This window comes from Ambystoma mexicanum, chromosome 12 (genome assembly GCF_040938575.1).
Source record: "Ambystoma mexicanum isolate Mex_15411 chromosome 12, UKY_AmexF1_1, whole genome shotgun sequence".
Classification (NCBI taxonomy): domain Eukaryota; kingdom Metazoa; phylum Chordata; class Amphibia; order Caudata; family Ambystomatidae; genus Ambystoma; species Ambystoma mexicanum.
In genome coordinates this window covers 633,624,554-633,649,292 of record NC_090936.1, presented here as the reverse complement: position 1 = coordinate 633,649,292, position 24,739 = coordinate 633,624,554, and positions in this window count along the sequence as shown.

The window sequence follows — 24,739 nt, the reverse complement described above, 5'->3', positions numbered from 1 at the left end:
GTGGCCCCTATACATGTCTTTTGGGCCCACTAGCCAGGGCCTGTAGCCCTCGCCAGTGAGCACTGCCTCAGGCAGTGTCCACTGTATATTTGGAAACACTATCGGCCACTAGACATGGCCTTTGGCTGTGTCCACTGTACATGTTCTCCCAATATGGTGGCCAACGCATTTGGCTGTGGCTCCTATACATTCAGGCCCACTAGTCAGGGCCTTTGGCCATGGCCAATGAGCATGGCCTGCATATTTTAAAACACAATATTTGTATTGTATCAAATTGAATGACATGAAATGATTTTATGATTGTTTTTGCAAAGGTTATTTTGTTAACAATATGCAAATGAATAAATAAAACACTACCTTTCTTTCTTACTCACTAGCCATGGCCTTCACCCATAACCATTGACCCCGGCCTTTGAACATGGCCATTTTGCATGTCACCCCAATAGCTTTCTTCCGGTCTCACTAGCCATGGCCTCTGGCTATGGCCAGTGGCCATAGCCTTTCAGCTGTGACCACTTTCCATATTGCACCCCTTGACATGTTGCCCCAATAGGTTTTGCTGGGGCCCACTGACAATGACTGAATGCCATGGCTGGAGTGGCCACAGCCTTCAGCTATGTCCACTTTCCATATTGCACCATTCAGTTCCTTAAAGTAACCCAGTACCCATATCCTTCGGCCACACCAATTTTGCCCCATCCTACTGTAGCTGTACAATTTACACTTTCCGTGTCTATTAATCTAATTTTTTAACTCTCCCTTCAAAAAAAAATGTTGTTCCCATAACCAAGGTTATATTAGCAATGTACTACAAATCACCCTGGTTATCCGTAAATGCGCACAAATAATCACGATTATTTTTGTGTGACGCACTTTCATTCCAGATACTGTTTTGTACTATAACTGTGGTTATCCCCAGAATATCCCCAGTTATGCAAAAATGTTCCAGCTTTGAACTTGGTCCCCAGTCCCCCAGCCCCAACTGCCCAATTTTTCGTGGTGTCCTCTTTTCCACTCCCCATTTCTAGCCTGATGCCATTTAATCCCTTTTCATCCTCCAAATAGCATTTTTCCGTCTTTTCATTTTTGGCTTGAAGAGAGACAAATGGATTTGTCATTCATTTTGTCGATCACTCCCCTGTCCCGATGCTATAGAAATGGCAGGTGTACATCACTCGTGGTCTCTGACTCACCACTGCTATACCGCAGGTATGAGAGACGCTAATTGCTGAGACAACCCTATCGCCCTTACCCTGGATCAATCGAAGTATCACTAAACCTGTAGGCTATCGAGAACATGAGCGAGCTGTGGACAGAGGTCATGAAAGCCCATGACTTCACTGCTGAATACTGATGCACGTAGGTGCATTAGACACGAAGCAGATACACATCCATCACAAAAATACACAAAATCTAGGTCAAACTGCACTTAGACATGTAGAATATGCTTGCATTCAATAGGTTATAAATCAAATCCTCTTGCTTTAAGGTGAAACTCAAGATGCACAAGAACACACATAATGCTTGCTTAATGCAGAACACAACTAAAATGAGTGGCCATGCAAACCAAGATGTATGGCACAGCTGCATGGGAGTGAAAGGGAGACAGTGGAGAAGCTTTGAGGTGGCATGGTGACCTGGCTCACTTAGCTTGCAGAAAACTCAGGATGAACAGCCCAGACAACAAAGAGTATATGCTTGCCAAGGCTAAACAGGGAATGAAGGCCAGAATCAGCACCCAAAGGTACAGATGGTACCAGTTCCCAGACCTGAGACACAGTCCTCATAGATTAGTAAAGAAATAAGTAATATTGGAAGGTCAGATTCCCACCAACCCAGACTTAATATTGAAAGGACGGTAGCTCCAATAACTCTCTAGAGGCCAAGGGAGGTAACAACACCCGCAGTAAAAGGGGCTAAGGCTTCATAAATGCTGAACAGAATAATCCAAAACGTGTCTCCACACAAGTGATTCACAGTTGAAGGATATTGCCTATTCATTAGAACCAGACACAGAGGCCTTTGCTCCCATCCAGTTCTCAGGAAATAACCAGTGCTTAATTCATGGGGGTGTTTGCCAGGGCCCAGCCCCTTCACTTATTTCTGAGCCCCAGCACGTGTTTTCTCCAACTGTCTATGATGTGGTTTTTTGACAACTTTATTATTTAAACTCTCATTCAGTAGTTGTCACACAACACAGCAGCAACATTGTGCACTAGCCACAGTCTCTTCATCCTGGGTCGGCTCATTATTATGCATGAACATGTTGACCCAGGTGGGACGGACAGTCCTAGTTATCGGTTTTCATGGCTAGCAATGAGCTGGGAGGTGACAATGCTGGTCGTACCCACACACTGCTCCAGTCATACTGCATAACAGTGGTGCAGCTCTGCAACAGTAATAACCACAAACATTACCAGTGTAGTTTGAGGACAAGAGGACAGTCACCAGCTTGAAGCACCAACACAAGGGCAAGGACAGAGAAAAGGCCATTGCTTAAGGAGTGCCTGTCGTGAGTTTCAACCTCCACACAAATATTTTGAAGTATTTGACAGGTAAGGTCAACAATTCAGTATTGCTTTTTTCCTGCATTTGACAGTCAATTTATAATAGGAGGAAAGCACATATGCACTTTTATTGTGGATAGCTGGTCAACATGTGCCACTTGCCAAACTGGTAACAATGAAGATGTGTTAAAAGAAGGACTTAAAAAATTTTCTTAAACTAGTATGTTCTGTTATTTTATATTGATTTGTATCTAGAAATTACACTTCTGCAATAGTTAGTACATTTTTCCCCCACAATATGTAGTAGATATTGCTGCTATAACCATACATATATCGACGTTGTGGGGAACAGCCATTGGTGGTGGCAGCAGTGGGCTCGTAGTTGTCCCCTTCCTCCATGAGTGCTAGAAAATATTTGGGCCCTGGCACTTATTGTTTTGCAAATTAAGCACTGGACAAAAGATATACAGTAGTGCAATGTTGAAAGCTAAATGTCCTGGCCTGTGGCATAGAGAATCTGATATGGTAACCGTATTGGGGCAAGCAGCACCTTGGTGCCGTTCTCACCATCACCTATTTTGCTCCTGTGCTGGTGACCTTCCAACGTGTCAAGGCTGAAAAAGCCACCACTGACCAATCACTACCTCCTGTCCACGTTGCCCTACACACAGTTGCATCGGCCAATGGCACATTGTAGAAATTACATGTCTTCACCTGTAGCAACATAGGAGGTGGTCTCAGGCAGAGCCATCAGATAGACAGTCGCCAATAATTGCACTAAACATTATATAATGTGTATGTAGTTGATTCCACTAACCAATCCCTTCCTTCCTTAGGTTTTTGTGAAACGTAATGTCGGCCGTGATGTCATAACCCTGTTTAATGTACTGCCAAGCTCGGTGCTGCTGAGAGATAAAGAGATGTGCCTAATGTTCGTGCTGTCTCTGTTTTATATGGGTTGAGTTGACTTAAACAGACGTTTGTCACATTTTTGGTATCTTCATTTTTTGGGTGTGAGATTTTCCATGGCCTGTCCTCTTGCCTATCCACAGGGGTCTTTCTACCCATTTTGAAGGGCTAATCCCAGTTATACCCGTTATAACACAGCTATCTCTCACATCAAACAAACAAAATTATGGCTTTTTATTTCTGAAAAGACTCTCTGTTGCAAAGCACCATGGGAGCTATAGCTATAATTTTGGGAGAAGGGCACCCCTTCTCCATCAAATATTTTAACAACTACTGGATGTAATAACCCCAGAGCCCTGCCGGGGACTGCATGTCGACAGTAGTCATCTCCGGAGGGACACCCCATTCAGAAGGTGAGAGTATGAGGTTTGACAGAGTCAGAAAGTCTGGTCTCACTCCAAGGGAGACCTGTGGCTTTAATCAGGAACCAGAGAGAGCTCCATTAAACAGAGGGACCCTTTGATCTACAACAGATAGGAAGATGGGTGGGACTTAGTATTTCATGTGTTCACTTCTTTACCTTTTCTGTTGCGAAGCACTCTGGTTATGACCTCACGCATACAGGAGATTGGTGGTGGGGACCCAGGATTGGTTCATTAAGGTAGGTATAGCCCACACCAATCCCTGTTTTCGATTTAGCTTTAAAAGAGGGCAAAGCCCCTCTTTTAGCAGACTATCTGAAGGCTTCACCAGAAGCAGAAAGAAGAACTCATCATTGGACCCTGGCTGAAGGTACAGCCTGACTTACATCTTCCGCTAGTGAAGGAGGGCCTAAAACACTGAATGGATTTGGACCAGGTCTGAAACAACTTGAGCACAAAGCATTTACTGGATGCCTTTTTGTGGTCTGGGGTTGTTCTGTGCAGTAGTTTATTTTTATGTTTGATGGAGAAGGTGGTGCCCAATTTGCCAAAATAGATAGCTATATCTCGGGTAAATTGCCAAAACCAGGTTTTTCTTAGAAATTAAATGGCTGCCATCTGTTTTTTTTTTCTCAATGTGAGAGATAGCCACAGTCTCATACTCTCATTCAGATATCATAGACGATGATATCCGAAAATGAAAAGCAGGAGAAAAGCCATTTGCAAGTCATAATACTTGCAAATGTCATTAGTCCCGAGGTGGTGGGTTAGGGGGTGACTCGAGGACACCAAGTGAAATCTGGGAGTTGGAGGGGGTCTAGAAACCATGTTTGCAACATGAAGCTTTCTGTAACCTTGGCTGTAGCCGTGAATAGCTAACATTTGAAATGAAAATTCATCATGGAAACAGCGTGTGTTATTGGGGGAATGGGAGAGGGTAGGGGCAGGTGAGGAGACCAACAATGTTGTGTGGGGGCTGCCAATGAGTGGGAGGACACTTAGTGTGGGTTTGGGGGGCACAGAGTGGTTTTGTTTGAACAATCATTTTTCCCTATAAACGTGGTTTAGACAACAGATAGCCGAGGGTACGTGTAGTTCCGCACCCGCGGGTATATGTTTTTTTTGTGTTTTTTTAAAAGATATTTTTACAGGTATAGTGGCGTTGCGGGTGAAAAATCACTGTCCATGGCCAAAGGCCAGAGGCCATGGCCAGTGACACGATTGGTATTTGGGACTCTTATCCATTCTGTAGGTTTGTTTTGGATTTTTCTTTTTACAGAAGACAGGAAATTATGCCTTTTCCATGACATGTATTAAGTGTTCATACATAATATGAAATCCTCTCATTTTACCTAAGTATGAGTACACGGTAGGTTTTTGGGATTCTTATCGATACAGTAAGTTTTTTAGACAGAATTATACATTTTTATGTTGAAGTCTATATTTTAAAATGTAACTTAGAAGGAGTACTGGGACAGGAAGATAGATCTGTAGCAACGCGCAGGTCTTGGAAGCAAAAACCATGCTGAGCAAACACAGGTTCGAATCCCGGACCAGCGCTTGGAAGGAAACAAAAAAAAGAAAAAAGAAAACAAGTGCTTTATAAATAACCTGCCCTTCCACAATGAAACTAGCGCTTAGATACCTACAGGTTATGTGCGCTGTAAATAAATGCAAAAATAATAAATAATAATAATATATATATATATATCTTCATTTAAGAAACATTGATCTATAACCGCGGCTACTGAATCAGCCAAAGGCAATGTTTGAGGCACAGCTAATATCAGTTTGTAGCCGCAGTTATGGCAGCACCTATCACTGTGCAACATGCGTACCCATGACTATATATGCTATCACAGCTAAATGCAGACCATTGGCGCGTAGTGCATTTGCCAACGTGTTGTAGCCGTGGCTATCCGACATTTTGAGTAAAACTGTGTCACAGAAACAACTATTGTTATAGGGGGAATGGGAGAGGGCAGGGGAGGTGAGAAAGATATTAAGGCAGTGGGAAGAGCTGGTAGAGATGTTGGGGGCACTTGGGGAAGCATTGGGAATGCAATGGATCATTTTATTTGCTGTTTTTCCAAATAGCCGTGGCTACAAATAAACAAACACCATGGATTTGTTCTATAACCACGTGTATACGGCGCACAGGCACTCGCATTTAGGTGCATTAATGGGTTTCGTTAGTTCATTGGCTGATGTTCAATAGCCGCTATTATCAAAGATGGGGGGTGAGAAAAAAAAGATTTCTGTGTTTTTCTGTGTTTTTAATTAGTTGTTGTTACTGTTGTACTTTCATGTGCCTCCACCATGAAGTACCTCCAGTTGTCTGCAGGTTCTTGAAAGACCACCAATGTAAAATAAAAATCTTGTGAACAAGAACCTTCAAATAATCCAGGTCATGTGACATAGTGCAGAGAAATATAGAAATATATTTTAAAAGCAGTGAGGAAAGGTGAAGAAGTTGGTGGATAAATGTTACTGTTTTTCTCAATCCACAATGTTTTATTCCCAATAACCAAATGGTTCTTTTCTCATAATGAACTTACCGTTGCTGTGGTGGTTGCTGGTGTTGGAGCAGGTCTTCGCCGTTGGGATTATGAACTTGTATTTTGTGATGCTCATGAGCCTTTCTGTTCTCGTCATCAACGTCATCCAATGTACTCTTACCAGGTGTTGGATGAGCATGGATGTTCCCAAAACTCCGATATGTGATATTGGATGGCCCATGGTGTAGTTTCTATCCCCTGTTTTTTAACATCAGCTACCTTACCCTGGTTTTGGATTCCCCACCCAGTGTATTTCCGGTCTGTGTACTCTCAGCCACCCTACTGCATCCTGTGCACCTGTACCCATTCAATGTATCCCCACCCACTATACTCCAACCTATTTACTTTTTGGATTTATTCTTGTATGTTTTTTTGTAATTAATATGTGTGAAGAGAACAGCAGTGTACTACACCCAAATGTTGTATCTTATATAGTGCATATGATGCACTACATATGAGGGTCAAAAAAATGAAAAACTATATTACTATATCAAATTGTATTTCATAAAGTGTGTTCTCTAACTAATTATATTTTCGTTTTTTTTTTACAGCCAAGAACGGAAATGATACCTTTCTGATCAAATGTATTAAGAGTCCATACCTAATATGAAATCCACTCACTTTACCTAAGGCTGACTACCCCAACAAACTCAGCCTGTTTACAATCTATGCACACTCAATATATTCTATCTACATCTTCTGAATTTTTATTTGATTATCTCTACCTTGTTGCCATAAAATGTATTCAGGGTACTGCACCATACTCACCATCTGTTACAGTCTATAGGCCTCATTACGAGTTTGCCGGTAAAACAATAAAAATACTGGCATGCCGGTACTACCGTGTCCGTGTAGCACTGCTGCCGGAATCAACAGTTGATTCCGAGTCGGCGTGCACGCGCCTCTCGGCATGCCGGAACAGGTAGCATCCGCATGCTTGTAATGGGCCCAAAAAAACCCATACCAGCATCCTCGCTGATGCAGACTCCGATTCTGGCTTTGCGCACACCGCTTTTACAGGTACTGGTATTACCGGCACCGGAAATAACATCATCGCCGGAACAGGAAATGTACCGCCAGCCATTATAAAAACACAATCCATTGCAATCCTCAATACACAGTAGTGTGAGGCAAAACCTGAGGTACTACTTAAATTGATAGACATAACTACAAGACAACCTGCTGCCCGTAAGCGCAGCCTACGTTCAGTGAACCTGAACCGAACATGCTTGCGGACACACTTGTTGAACACTCTGCCGAAGTGTTCTGCAGCAATCTACAGCGCCAAACACAAACCCGGAAGAAGTCTACCTGGGAGGAGATTGCCCAGAAGGTGTCAGCGGTGCAGACAACACCCAGGACATTGCAGGACTGTAAAAAGAGATGGGACGGTCTAGGTCTCCATGTGTGCAACCTCCTTGCCGCACAGTGCTCCCAGGGCACGGCCACAGGAGGGGGACCACCATCCCCTATTAAACTGCCGCCATGGGAGGAAATGTGCAGCAGTATCATACACATGGAGGCGATAGAGGGAGTCAGAGATGAAGAGCTTGGAGGGAGGCCGAAGTCACATCATTCACCTTGTAACCCCAATGAAAATGGCTAGGGCAATATGTCAAGTATGTTGAACCCGAGGCCCTGCTGGCATTCCACCCACTGTCAACCTCATTGCACACATGCACATTGCACTTGCTTGCAACCCCCACCCATATACCACTTACACATCACACAGGTCCCCTGTATTGCCCCCACTAATTCCATTTACATGCACTCAGACACACATCCCCCAGACAATGCACTACTGCTGTTGTCATCGCTGTGCTACCACATGGCCAAAGTCATATCAGTGTCACGTACCCCCACCACCAGCATATGAAAAGATGCACACATCAATGACACATTTTTACACTTGTCCCACCCACCATGTCCCATCCCGCTAAATAACCATCAACGCGGCAACCGCCATAGGCAGCAGTTACATGTTAAACACATCCGTTTCACAATCAGACACATGTCACATAGCTTGTGTGGCATGCCCCTAATACCCAAACTGGTAAACACCAGTACCCCAGGCAACAGACACTACTCACACCATGTCCCCACACCACACATGCAGCCACACTGCATCCCCGACACATGCATGTGCACATCATGCCATGCCCTCCACCATGTCCATCACAATGCACATGAATTTGAAATTACTAGCATTGATGTCTGTCTGATGGATCCACACCCATCACTGATGCCCTGCCTTACTGTCCCCCCAGGCAAATCATCTGGCAATGACGGTGAACAGCCGACCACATCCAGGGGCACCCGGGCACGGTCCCGCCGCAGGACAACCACAACCTCCAGCCAGGATACCAGCACATCTGTCAGCAGACCAGAGCAGCCAACAACACCTGCGGCCCAGTCCCCCTGCCAGCAGGAGGCACCTGAGGCCCAGCCCCCCACCAGCAGGAAGCACCTGCGCCCAGCCCCCCCCACCAGCAGGAGGAACCTGCGCTTCAGCCCCCTCACCAGCAGGAGGCACCTGCGCCGTAGTCCCCCGCCAGCAGGAGGCACCTACGCCCCAGCCCCCCCACCAGCAGGAAGAACCTGCTTCCCTTCCACAAGGGGGTGGAGCTGACAAAATTGGGGACAGTGGTGGAATGGAGTACATACCCAGTGACCAGAGCTATGGGGATGCTGCTGGATTTAGTCCCATGGGCCCTCAGAGCCCATAACCCATACAACAACCACCACTCAGTAACGTACGTGACATTGAGGGGTGCCACTCAAGGATGGAGGAACGTCAGCAAGCAATGCACACGATGGTGCCGCAATACCTTTCTGAGGTTCGGCTCATGTGGCAGACAATGCAGGACACCACCAGGAACATTGCACGCATGCTGGGCAGAGCCACAGAGGGAGTGCACCATCTGGCATGGTGTGTGAGGGAGGGCAATGGCAGCATCTCATCCCTTGTGGAATTGATAGCTGTGTTGGTCCAGGCAATTGCTGAACAACGGCACATAATAACGCCATTGGGGCCATCCTCCAGCACAGCACCCACTAGTTCCTGGCAAAGGAGCCCTTTGCATCGATCACAGCGGCTCACTCACCCAGCAGAGGGGCACACCCCTCCAACAAAAAGGGGGCAGAAATAGGACAAGGATGTGGTGCCTGTGGGGAGATATAGTTGGGGAGGCAGTGTGGGGAGGGATAGTTTGGGACGGGTTGTGGGGAGGGATAGTTGGGGAGGGAGCGTGGGGAGGGATAGTTGGGGAGGGAGTGTGGGGAGGGATAGTTGGGGAGGGGATGGGGTGGGATAGTTGGGGAGGGGATGGGGTGGGATAGTTGGGGAGGCGGGGTGGGGGGATAGATGGGGAGGGTTTTGGGGAGGGGGTGTGGGGATAGTAGGATGGGATGGTAGTGGTAGGTAAGGACATTCACAATTGTACATAGTTAATCTTGTCACAATACATCTGGTGTAGCAAAGAAACCTGACTGGACATTGGTCTTTCAGTGTTAGTGCATTTATCCATGTACAGTGTCCAGTGCCCAGTGTGAACCATGTCCAGTGCCCAATGTGCTTGAAGTCCAGTGCTGTGTCTCTTATATTTGCTCAAAAGTAGTAGTGAATTAGTTCACGCTGTGTGGCATGTCCATCATTGCCATCGTGGCGCTGTGCATCATCCTCCTCCTCATCATCCTCAGCCCCTAGTGGCAGCATGTCCGTGTCGGGGTGCAGGGGGACGTTGCGCCGGATGCACATGTTGTGCAATATGGCACATACCAGCATAATTTTGCCCACCTTTTCTGGCCAGTACATGAGGGCACTCCCAGATCTGCTGAGGCAGCGTAACCGGGCCTTTAACAGGCCAAACGTCTGCTCAGTGGTGCAGCAAGTGCATACATGGGCACGGTTGTACGCCTGTTCGTGCCTGTTGTGGGGTTAACTGATGTGGGTCATGAGCCATGGTATCAGGGATTCCTGGCATCACTTCTTTTCAGTGTACCCCAAGGGAACTTAGGCAGGATGCGTGTGGGGGGCAGGGGGTGTAGTGCAATTGATTTCACATTGACCATTCACCATGAACTTGGACTCTGTGATGTCCTTACGTCTGACACCAATTGATGTGAAATCCATTCATGTTTTACAAACAAAGGTGGACTGTCTCTGTACAACGGTACATTTGACATTTACGCAATTAGCATTTGTGATTTTGGGTATACATGGTATGCTGTCTCTATTTGCAATCCTTCATCTACACATCCTTGAATATCGTAACCCATTTGGCAAGAACACATATCTTTTGATTGTATGTGTGAGGGGTTAAGGGTGACATAATATCAATAAGGGTGGGTGAGTGTATTCATGTGTGAGAACCGCTGAAGTGGGTGAGGTCGCAAAATTTTAATCATGTATTATCGGTAGTAGAGGCATTTCCATTTCGTACAATCTGGTCTAAATGCATTCTACTTAAAAGTGTCCCTTAAGGAGACATGAGAAGGGACCTAACAGGCAGTGTACCTGTGAAATGTGTGTGCAGTGACTAAATAATTCAGTGCGGCAGCTACAGACATCTCAGGTTGAGCATCATGACTTGTGTTGTTACTTGACAGTGGTTTTGCTACTCATTTATGGTCACTATGGTGTGGTGCATTCTGGTACATGTGGTTTCAGTTTTATGCTGGCCAAAATTACATGTAGTTGTGTACGTACTGTATGTTTTACATGCATGGAGACATGGCTGTCAAGGCCTAGCACTTTGGCATGCTATCACTGTGTTGCACCTTCAATTTCACCTATGCACTACCAAATTTCATGCACTCACAACGCTGTGTGCGGTTTGTTAATGTGCAGGTTGCAGATAGTAAGTGACCTTGGTCTTATTCCTCATCTACCTTTGCCTTTTGATGGCCTAACCAGCCTATGTGTACTTTCAAAGATGTTTGATAAAGGTTACAGAATATTGCAGTCAGAGTAATGATGGATTGTTGCATGCAGTGTGCACATACGCTGGTGATGCATCTCATGCTGGGCCTATTTCGACACTCCACATGGCCTTGCAGTAAGACTCAGCCAGCAGCCAGGTTCACTGTGCTGATTACTGCCCCCCCCCACAATTCAACAGTCCACGTGGCCTTGTAGTTAGACTCGCCCAGCAGCCAGGTTAGCTGTGCTGATTACTCCCCCTCCCCCAATTCAACAGTCCACATGGCTTTTAGTTAGTCTCACCCAGCAGCCAGGTGCGATGTTCAGCGTGTAGTGCCATGTAGCGGGGCAGCGTTCAGTTGCGCAGCACCATGGAGTCATGTGTAGAGCCAGGGAATCTCGAACACAATGTGTGATTAGTTGGCAGGCATCACACACCATCTGTATGTTGAGGGAATGGTACAGCTTCCTGTTGCAGTACACTAGCTCCACAGAATGCCTGACCACCAGCTCCACATGTGTGCAGGCGAGCGCACCAATTACCAATTACATTAGGCATGCCTGCAAGTGCATAGAATGATATTTTAGTTTGATTCACTTCCTCCGCAGTCCGTGGTAAGCTAATGTGGTCGCGTGCATGGGACAGAAGTGCATCTAGCACCTGGAAGAGGACACGGGAGAAACAGGGTGGGGAGATTCCATGAAGCTGCCCCACTGTGTGCTGATATGTGCCTGTGGCTAGAAAGTGTAGCACAGACACTACCTTCAGCAAGGGGGGATGGCTGTCCTGATATTAATTAGGCTCACCAGGTCATCATGTATCAGGTCCACAATAGTGGTGATGGTGTCCCTGTCTAGCTGGTACAGGGTGTGGATCTGAGCTGGGGTGAGATTGAATGAGGTGGCCCTTAGGCAAGGGATTGTTGACTGCCTGCTGGGTACAACCTGCTGCACATTGGGGATTTGGTGGGCCTTGATGGCCCTCCTTCTCCTCATGCGCCTCCGCCTCGCTGCCTCTTCAATCAGTAGCTCTGCAAGCATGTCCTCCAGCTCCAGTACTGCTAGTGCTAATAGTAGCATTGTGGTTTTGAAAGGGGTTTGGGGTGTGGGAGTGTTCCTTTTGTGCTGTTGCACAGCCCATTGACCCCACCTGTGCTCATTTTGTGCACCTGTTGCATGTTTGGAAACGCCTGGATCCACTTAACGCCTAGTCCGCGATACCAGTGTTTCTGGCATCATTTTCATGACATTACTACCATGTCCATGCCGGTGGATGCGTTACTGTTCACCTCTGAATGTAACCTTACTTACGACATGCCGGTATCACTGTAGATACTGGCAATTGTGTGGCCGGACGCTGCGGGTCCCTGTAGATGGCGGTAATACCGGCATCACAACTTGGGCCACACCGGTCTGGAAAAAGGTGCCGGTACGGATATACCGGCAATGCTATTTCCGGACCGGCATACTTGTAATGCGTCCCTATATATTTTACAATTGAACTTACAAAGAGTACTGAATAGATGCATATGTACATATTTAAAAATGTATATATATATTTTTAAACATTATTCCATAACTAAAGCTACCATACCAGCCAATGATATGGTGACGTTTGAGGCGCGGCTAATCACAGTAACAGCTGGAGTGCATATCCATGGCTACGGTAGCACCTGCCACTGCTTGGCGCACGTACCCACGGCTAAATTGGTTCACTGTGTTACAGCGGCTAAATACAGGCCAATTGCATGTCATGTGTCTTCTTGTGTGTTATTGCCACGACTACCTGCCATTTTGAGCAAAACTCAGTCACAGAAACAACAAGAGTAATAGGGGGAATGGGAGAGGGCATGGGAGATGAGGACATTAGGGGATTGAGAGGAGCTGAGAGGAGCTGGTAGATATGTTGGGGTGACTTAGTGAGGGCTTGGGAGTGTAGGAACACTCATCCTTTTTCTGAATAGTCATGGCTGCTGCATCAGCCCATCATTTGGAGAAATTTTAGGCAAATATTTTAGGCGCAATTCATCCCAGCAACGCCTGGGACTCACATCCACAGCTACATCATAACAAATTGTAGCACAGTACACCTAATTGTGACTATGCACGGGCCCGATATGTTTTTGGTAACCGTGGCTATAAAAAACTATTTTAACAAAAAAATAAATTAATGTAGATATATGTGTAGTGGGTAGTCTTGTAAAGTTCTAATTTAAGATATATTGACTGTGCAAAGTTACTGTAATGCTTTAATGTCTTTCTATTGATGAACAATAAATATAACTGTAAATATTTTCTAAAGTTAAATAAGTATACAAAGAAAGTGTTTTGTTAAACTTTTTATTTGGGGGAATGTGGTTGTGGGATTTATTTTCATTTTAGTGTTAACACATGATGCATCATCCTCTTTAGCCCAATTGTCTGGATTTGTACTGTCTACTATTCGTCTTTTATGTTCTTTTTCATTGATTCCATATCATTATGGATATTGAATTACATTTGTTTCATTTCTTTTAAAGTATCCATGACTGTTTTTGTAGGGAATTCCTGAGGTGGCTGTTGCTTAATCCTTCTTGATACTTGAATCGCTTCTTTATCTGTATGAACATATTTGAAATATCTGTAAACAATTGAAGTTATAATACACTTTAAAATATTAGTTCTGGTTGCAAGGACATTTAGTTGCCTGCTGTTGTTGCTCCATCTGCCTTTCAGGGGGGATAATGGAAGTGGCCACCCTCTCCATTGCCTGAGCCATCATTTCAACTGATGCTGCCTGTTGGGTTGCCATACCGTACATGGAGTTCTCCCATACAGTATTGCCTGGTGGCGTGTGGCCACCGTGTCTGCGGGCACCACACCTGTTTGGGGCACGGCGATCTGCACCTTCCTGTGCTGGCACTGCCTGAGGCTGCAGGACTGCATTCCCCCTCTGATCTGCTGGCCCAGGAACAGGATCAGATGTTGTGGAGTGTGACCCTGCATCCGTAACTGCCAAAGGAGGAGTAACCAACACTGACATCCCCATAGAGGGTTCTACCCCTGGTGCAGGTGGGTGGACAGAACAGAATCCCTGCCAGAAACACTCACCTGCAGCGGCACATAAGTCTCATCATCCGATTCAGCACCTGAATATAGGTCTGGGGATGTGCACCCAGAGACACCCCTGGACAGTATGGTCTGCAGTAACAAAGGGTTTTCACCCACCACCACACCACGTCCCCCACTGGTGCCCGGTCGTGCCTGAAATTCCTCCTGCGTCTGCACCATCTCCTCCACCTCAACAACATCAAGTGCGTCATCACCTGCAAAAACATGAAAGACAACAAATGGAAACAGGCATGAGCACCATAGCACACACATAGGCCTGACAAGGCAGAGATCCAGTACATGAATTACACATGTCCCACATGACTATAACCCTGGCATGCATGCACTGTCAATGAGTTGGAAGGGGAGGCAAAAGGCACACACTGATGACACCAAGATGGAAAAGCAAGACATTTGCTGCATGCTGGGTAGCACTGGCATCACACATTAGCCTGTGAGTGGCATGTCCAATACATATACATTACACATGCCATCACACAGATGGCATGTAGCATAGCCATGGTACATTCCACAAGTACAGCCATATGTCAGTGAATGAGTACTGTCAGCCATCCATGTGAGATGGACATGATGAAAAATGCTACATAGTGTGACAAAATACGCATGTGCCACTCACTGCAACACATCCAGTGTACAAGAATACAGTGATTGCAGGCAGATGTACACATCAATGGTTGGTCACTTAAACTTGACAGGAAACAACTATCGTGTAACACATACAAACAGGCATCAAAAATCAATGTGAGCAGGCCAATACTCAATCAGCCTGAATGGTCTAATCATTCACATAACAAGGTAACAAATGTGGGTCAATGTGGGGTGTAATCAATGACAGAAGCATGTCACATATGTGACAATAGGGCTGAAAAATGCGTTGCAAAAGTGGGAGAATTGGAACAATCAGCCTGAATGAACACTGAAAAATTCAGAACAATGTTGTTGCAAGATGACAGTTCAAGGGCAACTGCATTAATGTGGTGCTATATGGCTACTGTGGGCAGAAGGGATACTGTCATACCCAAATCCAAGGCCAGTGAATGTTTTGGAGGAAGCACATGAGTGACCCATACCACTCAGGTGCACAGACCCTCACCTGGCACTCAATCAGAACCCGTCACCCACACAACATACACATGGATTACACACACATGCATGGGCACTCACCGGACAATGCGTCGTAATCTGGTAGGTCTCCCACGCCTTGGATCTGTTCCTCTGTGATGAAGGTTCCAGCAACAGACTCATGTTCAGTGAGTTGGTTGTCCTCTTGTGGAGACCCACCGCCAGTCACCAGAGTAGAAGCATGATTTGAGGCCAGCTTGTTCTTTGCTCTGCGTTTCAGGTCATTCTATCGCTTGTAGCAATCATCAGCTGTGCGCCTCACAAATCTAAGGGCACTAATGATATCCGCGATGGTCTGCCAGTGTGCCATACGTTGACCAGGTGTGGTCTTGCACCCTGCAGTCACCACCACTTCGCGGCTATGTGCCGACACATAGGCCACAAGTGCATCAAGTTCGGCGTCAATAAAGCTAGGCTTCCTTGAAATGCTGGAGTGTGTAGCCGTGTCTGGGGTCTCAGCCTGTAGTGCCAGAGCACCCTTCTTCCTCTTTTTCAAAGGTGATGCGGATCCTGAGAGGCTTAGGCTGCTCTGGTCAGTAGGGGCAGAAGCGCTGGTGGACTGGGTACTAGGAGTGTGCAAATGCACAATGACCATAGGTCTTGGTGCAGGCATTGGCTGAAGGGTGATGTTGGCAGGGGCAACGTCGGTATGATGGACCGGGACCGACACTGTCCCGGCTGGGAGACTCAGAGCTGGGGTGGATCGAGCTGCAGCTGCCCCTGCCTACTTGGGGCAGCAGATGACATAGCTGCCCCAGATCCACGTGGCCTGGTGACACCAACTTGCACCGCCACACGTGGCTTAGACTTGCTGACCTGGAAGTCATCCTGGGAGTCATCCTGTGCCGGTTCAGGTGCCACAATTGGCTGCTCCAACAAGGGCTGAGCTGGGATGGTGTCAGCTACGTTTCCCACAACCATGGGGGGGGGGCATGGGTGTCCCTGATTGCTCCTCCACACATGGGGGTCTAGGGGCACCCTCCAAATCCTGGCCACGTCCCCTACCACGCCCACCATGCCCACCTTTTGGAGGTCGGCCACCTTTGCCTCCCCTACCGCTTGGTCACCTCCCAACCATGGCACTGATGTTCTTGTGCGTATGGGAGAAGCAGTAAACGATTGTCCTGGGCAATTGGGGGTGAAAGGGGTAGGGTACTAGATGGAATTCGTACCCTAGTGCTCTAGCAAAGCTGTCTGTGACCCCTGGGGGAAGATGACGGGTCACGCATTGCACAGGCACCCCGAAAACAAAAAATAAAGTGCACGCAACCCCTCGTAGACCACGTGCGTGGAAAAATGAACCCGCACTACGCTGTGGCACCCAGAAACACAAAATTAAGCGTACGCGTAATACACGCAGCCTACAATGACCTCTGAAGGGGTACGCGACACACGGGGCAAGCACAGTTGGTAAATACGTGCACGACTCACCGTCTGCCTGGAAAAAGAACGTGAAAAAGACGCGCGTGTGCGTGTTGGCAACACCCCCGCCAAAAGAAGAATTGTACGCTGTCTGAGGAGACAGGACAAAAGAAGAAGTGAACGCTGTTTGAGGAAACAGGCCCAACAAAAAAATTGAACGCTGTCAGAGGTAACATGGAGTACGAACTTGAAACGCTGTGAAGTAATCGCGTGTGAACCGACAAGAAGTACAGAATTCACCCACTCGCTCTCCACGAAAAGCACGTACAAGGAATTGGCGTCCTACATGTACCTTTTAAACCGGCCCACACGTACAGCGTCACTTACGCGTGTACGCGCTAAGGCCCTTTCCTCCAATTACATGAGCTGACACTCAGACGTGCAGTTTTTGCACCTGTACGATGAACATGCATCCGTGTTGAGGGAAAACGCCCTTGCGCGTCACGTCACAGACGCGTAGGCCCTTTCCTCGGATTACACGCATTCACACGTGGACGTGCAGTTTTTTCACGTGCCCTGAACCACTATGCCCACGTCACGAGGGAAACGCCTGCGCGTGTAACGTCACAGACGCGCTTGCGCTAAGGGCCTTTCCTCGAATTACACGCAGATATGCAAGATTTTCACGTGCCAAATCACTCCGTATCAAGCTGGCCACGCAACAATACATGGAAGACCACGCTCCTGCCCAGAAGGCCAAATTACTGCCTCCCTGAACCCTGAGCACGCTCCCACCTGCCATCTGCTGCTGCCTGCCTGCTGCCCACGTGCCCTGCTATTTGGTGCCTGCACGTCAGCCAGGGTTCCAATTGCTGTGTCCACCCCTGCTGGAACAGAAGACTCCCGACTGGGATACCATCGCTCCACAGCCCAGCCCCAGGACCCAGTTGCCCACCCACACCTGCCTCGGGGGTCGCCATGTCGGGGCAAACACCATCTGAGACCACTGGCGACCCCCAGCTAGAGAGACAGAGGGCCACCAGCTTCAGTGTGAAGGAAGTTGGTGTCCTGGTGGAGCATGTCCTGGGGCATTTTGATGCCCTCTTCGGAACATCACGCACCAACAACGAAGGACGGGAGAGGATCTGGGACGACGTAGTGGTGGCCATCAACGCGGAGGGGGTAGCAACCCGCGACATCAAGCACGTCAAGAAGCGCTGGGAGGACTTCAGGTCCAGGACCCTCTACAAGGCCCGGCGCCTCGCGAAGGGGGGCCGGGTCAGCATGAGTGACATCCAGATGAGGGTCCTGGAATGCGTATACCCAGCGCTCAATGGCCAGATCCTTCAGAGGAAGACCCGTCTGGAGTTGAGCGGTAAGTGGCCAAGCATTGGTGTGTTAGACAGGGCATGTTGCAGTGTACTGGTAGTCTGATACTTGCTTGCATGTGTGACATAGGCCATGTATGGATGTGTGTGTTCGGGGAACTCATGGTCATGCATATGAGGCCAGTAATGTGTGAACCACATGGTTGGTGCATGTGTTACAGTGCAACATGGGGAGCTGTATGCCAAATGCACACATGAAAGCATGCCAGTCTCTGTTCTTGGACATGGAGGGGGTGTGAGGGATGGCTGCTGCTGTCATTTACATGTATGGTGCACATGTGTGTGTGTCTGAGAAGTGTGTATGTGACTTTGAAATGCCATGGATGCATGACACATGTCCGTGATGATGTGTACATTCACTCATGCAGTGCGGTCACCGTTGTATGCACTGTGTCTATCCACTGTGTCTGTGGTGTACAAGCCATGATACATGACCCTCCGGTGATGCGTGTTCATGTGATCAGTGTGTGCCATGATACATGTGAGTTTGAAGGCAACATTTTGGTTAATAGAGGCCCTTGTGCATGGATGCTGATGTTGATTGCAGGTGCCGTGCCTGTTTCTGCATGTGTGTTGCGTGCATTCACCCATGTGTTGTGGAGGGACAGGATGGAAGTGACGTTTGACACTGCCACTCATGTGTTATTGCTTCCTGTCTAGGGGAATATTGTACTGTACCCTGATGCTTGTGTTCTATGTCTCCCTCTATGCAGCGTCAAGTGAAGAAGAGGGCGGAGACGGCGCTGTGGAGCCAAGCGGCGGGGATGCCTCCACCGGGTGGCGACGCAAGGCCCAGCCACTCTCCCAGGACTTGCCATCATCCGGGAGCGAGGGGGCTGGTGCCGCGTCTGCCACTACGGCTGTGGCGGAAGGGCCGGGTGAGCCCCCACAGGGCCTTGCAATGGCGGAAGACGGTGTGGAGACATCCAGGTTGGTGGTCTCCACAGAGGAGGAGGAGCCCGCTACTGAGCCGCACATGAGTCCTGGTGGGGGTAGTACCACTGGTGCAAGTGGTGCAGTCCAGGGCCAGGGTCAGGAGGCAGCACAGGACACCGCGGAGGGGCCTGTGCATGTCGCTGTCCTTGACCCTGCACCAGCAGGGATGCCCCGTCCCAGGCCCATCCGCAGGTAGGGGAGAGTGCCATGTCATCTGCCTCTCCACTACCTGCGGACGAGGTGTCCCATGAACGTATGGGCTCCGTCCTGATTGTTGTCGTGTTGCGCACGCGTGACATTCGTGATGATGTGCGTTCTTCCTGGGCGGAGAACACACGCCATCACGAACAGCAGCGTCGCGACGTGGCACTGTTGGGAGGGGCCCTGGTCAGTGGGTTCCTACATGTGACGCGCACTCTGGTGGACCTCTCCTCCTCTGTGGAGACTATGCTTCAGTCGTTCTCCCTGCCGTCTTCCGGCCCAGATTCCACCAGGGCCCCCTGTGGGCCTGTCCTGACCAACACATCCAGCTTGGTGCAGATCCCATCCCTGCCACAGTCGGGAGTCAGCGGTCCAGCAGGGGTGGACACCACAACTGGAGCCCAGCTGATGGAGGATGTGTAGGCATCATCGGACAGGGCACATGGACAGCAGCAGCAGCAGGAGCAGGCTCTAGGTGGGAGAAATGATGGCTCGGGGCCATCGACATCAGGGGGGCAGGCATCAGCCAGAGGGCAGGAGGACCAGGAGGACCCTGGAATGGGTGTGTCTTCCGTGTGGATACGGTTGGGCCAGCATATAGGTGCGGAGCGGCGGCGGGCGGAAGAGGAGCGGCTCACCATGGTCAGGGCTGAGTTCTCCATGCATCGGGCGTTGAGGCAGGCAGAGTGCCTCGAGGCGACTCGCAGGGAGTTGGAGCAGGCCATGAGTGCCTCCCTGCGAGACCTCGGGGCCAGGACAGAGGCCCACCTCCAGCAAATAGACATAGAGTTCGATGATGCCCTGGCCGAAAACATCACTGAGTGAGCCACAGGACTTGCCGGTCGCCATTGTAAATAGTTTATAGTGTTAGGTTTCCTTTTTTTTTGGGGGGGGGGCTTTTGGACTATGCCCCACACTTTTGCATATAGTTTTTTTGTTAGGTAGGTTATTAGATAGGTTTCATTTGTTTCGTTGGGCTCATGAACCCTTGAAAATTGGATTGTACATAGTTGGACGTTGGATTTATTTGGACATTTTAATTTAATTTTACCATGGATCAATGGATTTACCTTTTTGTGTTTCATTTGTATTTGGTTTGGTGGACAGAGAGTTTTGGCCTTTTTTCTTTTGGATTACTTGAGGAATTTTTTTATTTTTATTTGGACATGCATTTCATTTCATGTTTGCCATTATTTTATGCTTTAAGTACTTTCAATTGGTTTTCATGTTAATACATTTTGATCTTTTACTTCAATGTGTGGGATTCGCTCATTGGGTTCATGCATGTCGACATGTGGGTTACTCAATCAATGGAAACCTGTGTGTGTGTGTGACGGACATGTATTGATGTACATAGTTGACTTTTGGTTTGTGTCATGAGATGGGCATGTCACTGCTGGGTGGGTGAGTGGGTGGGGGGACATGAGTGGGACATGAGTGGGGGCCTGCTGGCAGGTGACCCTCACTGCTGGGGGGTGGGGGTGCTGGGGGACATGAGTGGGACATGAGTGGGGGCCTGCTGGCAGGTGCCCCTCACTGCTGGGGGGTGGGGGTGCTGGGGGACATGAGTGGGGGCCTGCTGGCAGGTGCCCCTCACTGCTGGGTCATGGGGGTGCCGGGGGACATGAGTGGGGGCCTGCTAGCAGGTGCCCCTCACTGCTGGGGGGTGGGGGTGCAGGGGGACATGAGTGGGACATGAGTGGGGGCCTGCTGGCAGGTGGCCCTCACTGCTGGGGGGGTGGGGTGCAGGGGGACATGAGTGGGGGGCGGCTGGCAGGTGCCCCTCACTGCTGGGGGGTGGGGGTGCAGGGGGACATGAGTGGTGGCCTGCTTGCAGGTGACCCTCACTGCTAGGGGTGGGGGTGCAGGGGGACATGAGTGGGGGCCTGCTGGCAGGCGCCCCTCACAGCTGGGGGGTGGGGGTGCAGGGGGACATGAGTAGGGGCCTGCTGGCAGGTGCCCCTCACTTCTGGTGGGTGGGGTGCTGGGGGACATGAGTGGGACATGGGTGGGGGCCTGCTGGCAGGTGCCCCTCACTGCTGGGGGGTGGAGGTGCTGGGGGACATGAGTGGGACATGAGTGGGGGCCTGCTGGCAGGTGCCCCTCACTGCTGGGGGGTGGGGGTGCAGGGGGACATGAGTGGGACATGAGTGGGGGCCTGCTGGCAGGTGACCCTCACTGCTGGGGGGTGGGGGTGCAGGGGGACATGAGTGGGGGCCTGCTGGCAGGTGCCCCTCACTGCTGGGGGGTGTGGGTGCAGGGGGACATGAGTGGGGACTTTCTGGCAGGTGGCCCTCACTGCTGGGGGGTGGGGGTGCTGGGGGACATGAGTTGGTGATCACTAGTGCAAGGTGACATGTGGCCTGGCTGGGGGCATGCCCATGGTGGATGGACTGCCTGTGGGACATGACCGGGTGTGCTGGGTAGTCCCCTGTGGTGTGGGTTGCCTGCAGGGTCCGTGGAGGGGGTAGAGGGCACACCTGTGAGAACCCACACTGCCAATTGACGTGTGGGACTCCCCACGCACCCCACTGGATACACGTACCCCACTCTGACAGTGAAAGCACGTGTGGAACTTCCCCCGTACCGCATTATACACGTACCCCGCTCGCAGAGGCCCAATCGCATGTGAAACTTCCCGCGCACCCCAGTTATCCACGTAGCCCACATGCACAGGGCCTGCCGCATGTGAAACTTCCCACGCAACCCCCAAATCCACGTACCCCACACGCACAGGGCCAATCACGTGTGAAATGTCCCGTGCACCCCAGTAATCCACGTACCCCGCTCACACAGGGCCAATCACGTGTGAAACTTCGCGCGCACCCCAGCAATCAACGTGGCCCTCACGTACAGGGCCAATCGCATGTGAAACTTCCCGCGCACCCCAGTTATCCACGTAGCCCGCACACACAGGGCCTGCCGCGTGTGATACTTCCTGCGCACCCTCCAAATCCACGTACCCTGCACGCACAGTGCCAATCGCATGTGAAACTTCCCGCGCAACCCAGTAATCCACGTACCCCACTCGCACAGGCCCAATCGCATGTGAAACTTCCCGGCACCCCAGTAATCCACGTAGCCCGCACGCACAGGGCAAGTCGCGTGTGAAACTTCCTGCGCACCCCAGTTATCCACGTAGCCAGCACACACAGGGCCTGCCATGTGTGATACTTCCCGTGCACCCCCCCAAATCCACGTACCCCGTACGCACAGGGCCAATCGCGTGTGAAACTTCCTGCGCACCCCAGTAATCTACGTACCCAGCTCGCACAGGCCCAATCACATGTGAAACTTCCCACACACCCCAGTAATCCACCTAGCCCGCACGCACAGGGCCTGCCGCTTGTGAAACTTCCCGCGCACCCCCCAAATCCACGTACCCCGCACGCACAGAGACAATTGTGTGTGAAACTTCCCGCGCACCCAGTAATCCACGTACCCCGCTCGCACAGGGCCAATCGCGTGTGAAACTTCCTGCGCACCCCAGTAATCCACGTACCCCGCACGCACAGGGCCAATCGCGTGTGAAACTTCCCGCGCACCCCAGTTATCCACGTACCCCGCTCGCACAGGCCCAATCGCGTGTGAGACTACCCACGCAGTGGGGTACCTGCATTCGGAGGGGTGCGCGGGGAATTTTACAGGCATTTTCGTGGTTGTGAGCCTGTGTGCCATGTACGGGATTTGTGCACTGTACATGGCGCACGGGGAGGGTTTGGGGGCGTAACTGGCGCTGCTGCAGGGTCGCTGTGCCACTGTGCGCCACGGCTGGTTTTGGATGTTAAAATCCATGAATACGCTGTGCGTGGAAATGGATTTTAGCGCACGCAGCTGGCGCAGAAAGTCGCACGCACACACTGTGCGCCAGCCGCGTGCACCACTTGTGCACAGAATTCTATGATTTATCCCCATTATTTTTAATAATTATGTGATTTTGACTTAATGACAAACAGTGACATGGAGGAAATTGGGGAATATTTTGAGAAGCATTGGCTAAATTCATGTTTTTGATTTGAGGATGGTGATGTGGGGAGTTTAGCTGGAGGTGTGATTTGTGGAGAACTATTTTTAGTTGGGAGTAGAAGATATTTTATTTTCGGGAAAAGGCATTTGATACAGCATCTAAAGAAAGTGCACAGAGACACATTGAATTTGTTTTAGAACCCTCAAATGGAATTTATAAGGGAATTGCAGAGTTTGACACATGGTCAGAATAAAAAAGGTATATTTTTGGGAACAATTTTCATGCAAAAATACAAAGACTCTTTTAAGAGCCACCCATAGTAGTTTTGAAATATTATGGAAAATGAAAATGTGTTTTGATGCCTTCATTTCTTTTGTAAAGCCATGGTTATGGACCAGCCAGTGAAATGTTGTGCCCTTTCAGGGGCCTTTATAGCCGCGGGTATCAGCATACTAATGGGCCATCATGAATTCACAACTGCCACCAGAGCCCCGGCTATTGCAATACAAATTTCTGTGCAGTAATTCCATTATTTAATGAATTTTACAGTACTCAATTTACATGTCTTTCTATTTCCATGCCCTCAACTGTACCTTTGTGTCATTTGAATTTTAAAATCCTGTTAATATGTCTTTTTTACGTATGTAATAAAATGTATGTGTACCCGTGGCTGCAAGCAAGCGTTCATACCCGTGGCTTCTTTCACTCCAATTGGACGTTGTGCATTTTGGTGGGTTTGCATAGTTGCGGGTATATACGTCCCTATTAGCCACGGTGATATGTGTATACATTTTGTGCAGTAATCATATTATTTTATGAATGTTACACAACTAAATTTTACATGTTTTCCTGATTCAATGTCCTCACCTTCAACCATGTGTAATTTCACTATGAAACCTTTGCAATAGGTGTTTTGAACTAATGAAATAAGTTTGCCCGTACCCACGGCTATAATTGTTTTGTTGATAGCCTGGGGTAGCATAGCCACGGATATGAACAATGATTTATAAGAGAAAATGTTTTTAGATAGTATTTCATTGTATCTCTGTACATATATGTAATAATGTATAGAACATCTCTAGGAACCTTTCTACCAAGAACAAACATGGCCAAATAACCTGTTCTATGGGAAGGTGTCCACTCGGGCGGGGGGGTCTACAACCACGTTTTAGCTCACTGTACCTTTCACATAGCAGAAATAACAATTTGCATATCAGTCTGGTCCCACCCACTTGGGTTGTCAAGCACCGAAATACTAGGCAAATCTCTGAACAGGAGTACCAACAGCAACCCCAGAAACGTGTGTCAGCCTAATCGGGCCTCATCAGTGAGGTG